A 7,299-nucleotide genomic window follows, 5' to 3' on the forward strand; every position below is an offset into this window, starting at 1 on the left:
GATAACTATTGAACAACTCTTCATCATCTATCATTATTATATGGTTCATATCTACAAAACTGTTTCCTGTCTTGGCAATGGAAAACTTACCAAGCAGTAAAGCGTGTCTAGTTTCAGCTTGTCATTACTTGGAGCATTCCTATTTACGTTGAATCCCATATTCAGGTATTTCTTGCTCACATCCTGCTCTCCCTAAAAATAAACATTTTTAAATTCTTACCCTCCTTTGATATTATCTCGGTTTATTTCAGGCATTAGTCCACAATTTAAACCAGTAATTAGACCAAATTCTCTAAGTCTAAAATTTTTCACTTGTCCTATAAAAAAGTTCAACTCATTTGCTCTTTTAGGTTTGCATTATCGTTGTATCATATGCAAAAATAATTGGGATAGTTGCTTTATTGTTTTGAAATCTAAAAATTGTCCAAAACATGTACCCCTAAACCTTTCTATTAATCTTTCACCCGAATTGGCCCTAATAATGGTCATAATATCATATTTGATATGTAAATTTATATTCAATGGTTGTGCTCGCTTGGTATTGACATTAGGTACACATCTTCCTAATAAATCAAAAAAATTCAAATAAATACAATATGTTGCCGACTCAACAATTACAGTGTTCTACTCCAAATTACATGAATAAAAACAAGCTATCGACTAATGATTATAGTGTACTTACTACATATTACAACAAACAACATACCTCTTCATCTTCGCCATCATTGTGTTTGTGGATCCCCTTCCTTGCAATTTGTGTTTTTCATTTCTACCAATAATTTTGTCCTCTTTTACTTCCTTTTTAACAATCATCTACACAATTTATATAGAAAGAATAAATATGTAGTTTTAAAAGTTTTTGATTACTTGGATTTCTATTTGATAGTGAATAGAAGAAATTGTCAAAATTGCCAATTTTTGGTTTACTACCAATAAAAAAAAAAAAAAAACTGGTTTATTTTGTAGTTTTTCTTTATTAGCTATTTGCAAAGAAGAAAGCAAGATAAAAAAAAAAATACTACCAAGAATTCACAACCAAAATTGATAATAATCATACATTTTTTGGCATACTCACGTCTCTTATCTTTATCGGTTTCAATTCCTTCTGGTCTAATTCAGTCTCCTTCCCACTATCCGATTCCTCTTGATTTTTTGATTCTAACTTCCTTTCATCTATATTATATCTTGATGACTTCAAAAAAAATAACAAAATTAGATAACATCATTTGCACAAAAAAAAAAAAAGAAAAACAAATACTTCAACTTCTACAATGTATGCCTTTGCTTTCATTTGTCTCTTTTTCCCTTTTGTTTTTCCCTTTTTATTTACATATTGACATAATCTCTTTTGTTTGTTTGGTCCCCTATGAAATGTTAGATTACATGTCAACCCATATAAATTCTTTAGAATAGATGAAAAATATTTATGTATCTTTTTGTCGATTCTTTGGTTCTTCGATTTTGATGTGGCCTTTTCTTTCTCTCTTCCTCGCTTTTTTATATTTCATGCTTCATATTATGAAGTCTTTGTCATGTCTTTTGTAGTATTCTCCTATATTGAAAAGCCTGGAAAGTTAGTAAACCTTTAACATTTGGATGCATATAGTATTTTATACCTATTGTTCCATATGTAATGATATAGTTTCTGAATCCTTGCTTGAGTTATTCTTTCCAATCACTCCAGCATCAAGTAATCTTCGGCTTGACCTTGCTTTTGACTCTATTTTTAACTTCACTGTAACTACAAAAAATGCTAAAACTTTACTCTGCAAGAGATGAAACTTTCAAATAAATGGTTAGTAAGTTCACATATCGTGGATGCCTAATTAATTAAGAAAGATTTAGATAAATCTGCGAGATCTGAAATTATTTGAAAGAAATTCAAGGAATTTTTTAAAATTTATGGGTTTGGTGGTTCATATGTCATAGAGACTCAATTGGTTCGATTAAACCATAACTTAAACTAAACAAAACACTAAATATAGTTGAGTATATATTCAAATATAAACTTAGATATTTATATTCGAATATACACACACACTAGGGGTGCACAGGCCAGACCGAAAAATCAACCAGACCGATCCAAACTGACTGAGTATAGGTCGATCGGTCGATTTTTTGCCCCTAGTCGGTCGGAGTTGGTTTTGAATTTTCAAAACCGACCGATCGGTTGGTCGGTTAAAATAAATCTACACAAACCGACCGACTGACTGGTGTATTTATAAATTAAAAAAAAGAATTATTTATTAGTATCTCGTTAATCACGGGGCACACATGGTGTCTTTTCACCATTATTCCGTGTGAATCATGCTGATTTCTGGTGATTCCCGTTGATCTTATCTTTATCAATTTTTTTTTTCATTTTTTACCCCTCTGGATGGCCTTTAGTTTTTATATTTTGTGCAGTCAAATCTCTTATTAATTACTCTCCCTCTCCTCTTCAATTTCTTTCTTGTTTCAAAACCCTCCCTCGTCTCTCCTCCTGATTTTTCATCGTTCATATTTCCTCTTTAATTTCTTCATGTTTTCAAAATCCTCTCTCATCTCTCTTCACTTTTGTTTCTTCTATTGTTCTAATTTCTCTTCTTCTTCCTTCCACTCCCTCTTCTTTCTCTATTTCTACTCCATATTTCTTTTGTTCTCCTTCCTTCTCTTCTCTTATTCTCAATAGTCAATCCCCCACCGCAATCCAATCACCCAGATCCACCACAGCCTCATCGTTTAGATCCACCGAAACCCATACCACAGACCCACTGCTCAAATCTGCAAAATTAAAAAAAAGGTCGGTTGGACGAAAATCGACTGACAGAACGACTGTTTCGTTTGGTCGGCAGGAGTTTTGCCTGAAAACCGATCCAACCGACCGATGAACACCCTTAATATATATATATATATATATGAAAACAAAACTCAAAGCCGAAAGTGGAGAGGCACAATCAAACAGAAAGCAGAGAGAACAGTATGAAATCCAACGAGGAAGATAGACAGTAGTGGGTGAAATCGGCAAAATAAAGAGATAGCCAAAGAGTTAGACGATAGATGACTAGTGGCGGAGGTTGAGGAAGAGATGTGCCAGTGGAGGGAATTTCGATGGGGTGGCGAGTGGGATTTGTGGTGAAGGTTGAGGGAGATGCAATAAACTGAAATGAATTCGACTGCTAGGCGCAACGGAAGCACACGTTATAAAACCGATTTAACAGATCTCGATGGCAACTTTTAATTATAAATATTTTCAAAAAACAAAGAGGACCTAATCCCTTACCTTTATAGTGTAGATGATGGACTGCACGAGATATTCCCAACTATCCTCGATCTACAACGAACCAATGTGTGGTCACCTCTTGGGAGAAAGAGGAAGAAAACATTCTTCCTTGGTGGCTATTAGGGAGGAGAGGAAGAGAGCATTAACATTGACATTTGCATACCTAAGGTTTTGCCTTTAAGTCTCTTTATATAAACTGTGGGGGAAAACCTAGTAGACTAATTAATTCTCTAATTTAATTATGAAAATTAAAATTATTTTAAATTTTCTTAATTAATGTATTGGTTCTCATCTCATGTGTTTCAGTCCATGGACTCTTCCATGAGACCAACCAAGTAATATTCCATTATTATTAAAAGCGAAATTAAATATTTTAATGTTAAATTGAATGATATTTAATTTTCTTCCAATTTATTGTTCGTTGCAGAGTTTAACGAGCTAGCAGGGGTGGTGGGTGTATTGCCCTAACCTCGTAGATTGTAATAATGTAAAAACAAATTTATATTCAATAAAGTTATGTTTTCTTATTGCATTGTCCAAATCCAATAAACTAAACATCCAAGGTTATTATCATGTGACCGGGGACAGTATATATACTAGGTATATATTTGATACATCCTCGATATACATGTGGATAATGTCCCGAGAATAACATAAAGGGTCTATAGTATATAGATAAGGTTGAGTACCTTAACCTGGCAACACTATGGATACGACCCACTTTGTAAATGTTACAAATGACTCGATCCAGGTCGTTCGTGTGGAGACATGCAAATGGAGGTATCCTATACAATGAGTTTGTAAAAGATTTGACCGTGAAATAATCAATCTTTAGAGGTAACAGCGTGGACTAATAGATTGTTATTTCATAGGATAAGCGACAACTCATTCTCAATCTTGAGTGGTTATGGACTCCTGCCCGTGAGGGCTCGTCCTTTGACCTGTATGGGTGACCGAGTGGGGAGCTGGGGACATAACTTCCCCAGATAGAATTCACTCCTCTCCGACTCTAACGGAGTAGATGAGTGTTCTCTTAAATGCTAACACCAGGACTTGAATAAGAAGCCCCACCCTCTCACTAGCCTGAGAAGGACTTCCGGTTATTGGTCGGACCATAATTGGGTTGTTCATTAGAGGAGCAGTGGTATTTAAGGAATAAGATGCAACTCAGGAGTAAAATGGTAATTTGACTTAGATTGAGTTACGAGCACTCGTGAAAGATTGACTTGCCATTAATGGTTGTATATACGTGGACACGAAAATATTCTACAGTGAGAAGAGTGTAGCTGCGGGTCTTTAATGGAGTTAATTAATGTTGATTAACTCGGTCATTGGAGCTTCTAATCTGTAGGTCCATTAGATCTCTTTGCTAGCTCAAAATGGGTAAAACAAGGATCAAGAATTATGAAATGATTTGAAATGTTTAAATTATATAACGGAATGTATATATTGTATATTTGATACATTATATAATTTTGGATAAAGATTCAAATTTAAGACTATATATTATGAGAGAGAATATTTGAATGAGATTAAATGAAATTAATATGAATATGATTCATAGTAAAACTATAGGTTAAAAATAATGTGCATAAGATGTACATTACAACTAAGGTAATACGAAAGAAATGCTTTAGAATATGATTCTATTTTTTTAATAAATAATTAAGTGTTAATTATTTATTTGATTAATATATATATATATATATATATATAAATTAATACTAATGAATTAATTAGATTAATTGATTTTTATATATATCAATTATCAATTATTAATTATTAATCATCTTTATATTTGATTAATTAAAACTCCCCTGCAAAATTGTAGGGTAGTTGGGAAGTTATATGACGTGGGGTAACTCCCCACGTCATGTTGGTTTTAATTTTGTAGAATAGTTCTGCAAAAACAGAACACAGGAATCCTAAGAAAAATTCTGTTGCATTTCTCTAAACAAAATTTCTCACTCAATTTTCTTTTTTGCTTTTCAAGTTATTGCTGCCACAAGCAAGATCGTCGTTCCCAATGAATACCGAGAAGATCAATGGTTGTGAACGGATTTACTGATGAATTCTTGAAGATAGTCTTCAAATGTAGGTTCTTATCCCCTGTGTTTTCTTTTTCAATTGTGTTTTTTTTGTTCCTCAAAATTCAAAAACAAGATCTCTGTTTCCGCGGCGGGATTAACGTCCTTACAATTGGTATCAGAGCCAAGTTTATGTTCTAAATTTTTTAGGATCAAAATCATATAAAATGGTGGGTAATTATGCATTTTCAGAATATGGGTTTTGCGGGTTGGATGTTTACGAATTTTAGCATATAGATAGCGTTTTTCTTCATAATTCGGCCATGTAAGGACCCGTTGGTTTGGACATTTAGTTTCTGTATCGAGTCTGTAAGTTTTGGTCACTCGAATGTTGTTTGTGGCATCGAATTGAGCGGATTTTTGCAAAAAACAGCGAAGAAGACGAAGCATGAAGAACAGCAGATAACGCCATGGCACTACACTTGTAGCGCCACGATGCTGTGCTACAGCGTCGTAGCACTACAGCTGCTAGTTTTTTGCTCTAGCAGCGTCGCAACGTTGCCCTTTGGCGTTGCGGCGCTTTCCTGGGTGTTTCCGACGTTCTGGTTCGTGGTTCGAAGGCTGTTTCGTGCTTTGTTTCCTTTTTTTTATTTTTGTTGCTTTCTTCGGATGTCAAAATTCAGTCCAACTTTGTTATTGATTATTTTATGCATTTTGAATGTATATTTTAATTAAATGTATATTGAATAATATATGCCATATAGTTTTAAAATCTTACTCTAGGATACATGTATCATATGTATATTTGGTATATAGTATGTATGTATGTATAATCATGCATCATATAGTTATAATTGTATGAATGTATGGATGCGTGTTTTAATTTTCATAATTGACTAATATAAGTGTTATATTAATTAGATTAACATAAAGTTGAATTGAGCATGACATTACTTTAGTTAATATAATTGTTATATTAATGTATGTTGTCAATGCATATTTATAGGTTTAATTTCTTAAAATTTTTAAGAGTTATAAAATTTTGGTAGATAGAAATTAAAATCTATAATAAAAAGTAGCATGCAAACATAGTGTCTAGGTTAATTAATTTGAAAGAGGTTTAAAATTAATTAGATTGCATCTTCTAATATGACTAGGGGTAGTTTTTTTATTTTGTTTTAACTAGGTTTAAAATGATATAATAAAATACTAAATATAAAATATTGCTTATAAGGGAACCCTGTCTAAAGAAATTTTGTCTAGGTTAAGGTATTTAAGTTGACCGTAAGGGAATACCTCTACTAGGAAACCGACCTAGGGGTTGAATTAGTCAATATTTTATATGCATGCAATAATGTCATTAGTTTATTAAAACGTTTGATAAACTAAAACATTGATGTACAACTTCCAGTATAAATGGATATATTGGACCGACTAAAAACTCACTTAGATAATTTCATTTAAGTGGAATTTACCTAAGTAATATACCCCAGTCTTAGAATACTAAGTGAGAGCAAAAGAGAATGTGTAATATACCACGTATATTTTTTTTATATACAAGGTATATATAACATACTTTTTTCTCTCACATTTCTCCTTAATGTTCACACTATGAGTTCCATGCTCGGCCCCGTGTTGCCCTGGTGTGGTCTCCCTACAAAGATGTTTGCATGATTCAATATCGAGGTGAATGTAAATAGTATTCATCGTAAGTAGGAGATAGACGTGTGATAACACATTTTACGGTCTCCACCATTAATTTGTATCATGAGATTTCATACATGACCTACGTGTCGTCCTGGAGCGATTATCCCTACAGATGGTCCATTGTATGGAATTGAAACCAAGGCAAACTCCAGAAATGGATAAGGGTTTCTTAGGTTTTGCTTCAATATTTTCCTTTCCTATGACGGGATTATTGGAGCGGACCTCTAAGGTCTGAAAATGGTGATGGAACATTAATCCCGCATCGGAAATGACAATCTTTGTTCTTGAATTTTTAGGAACAAG

General features: G+C 33.2%; 1 long non-coding RNA gene across 3 annotated transcripts; it reads right to left on the reverse strand.

The window, feature by feature from the left end:
• Nucleotides 1–567: 567 nt before the first annotated feature.
• LOC111024161 (uncharacterized) lies at nt 568–3,424 on the reverse strand. Of its 3 annotated transcripts, none has more exons than XR_002603280.2 (4): nt 3,263–3,424; nt 1,617–1,741; nt 1,076–1,192; nt 568–813 (listed from the first exon to the last, which is right to left on the reverse strand). It is a non-coding gene; the product is annotated as an uncharacterized LOC111024161 (long non-coding RNA). The 3 variants fall into 3 exon arrangements; XR_015790363.1 differs by having other exon boundaries at nt 1,617–1,766; XR_015790364.1 differs by having other exon boundaries at nt 1,617–2,763.
• Nucleotides 3,425–7,299: the final 3,875 nt, after the last annotated feature.

The sequence above is a fragment of the Momordica charantia genome, assembly GCF_013281855.1.
Source record: "Momordica charantia cultivar OHB3-1 chromosome 4 unlocalized genomic scaffold, Mcharantia_2.0 BLBB01000004.1, whole genome shotgun sequence".
In the NCBI taxonomy this organism is placed as follows: domain Eukaryota; kingdom Viridiplantae; phylum Streptophyta; class Magnoliopsida; order Cucurbitales; family Cucurbitaceae; genus Momordica; species Momordica charantia.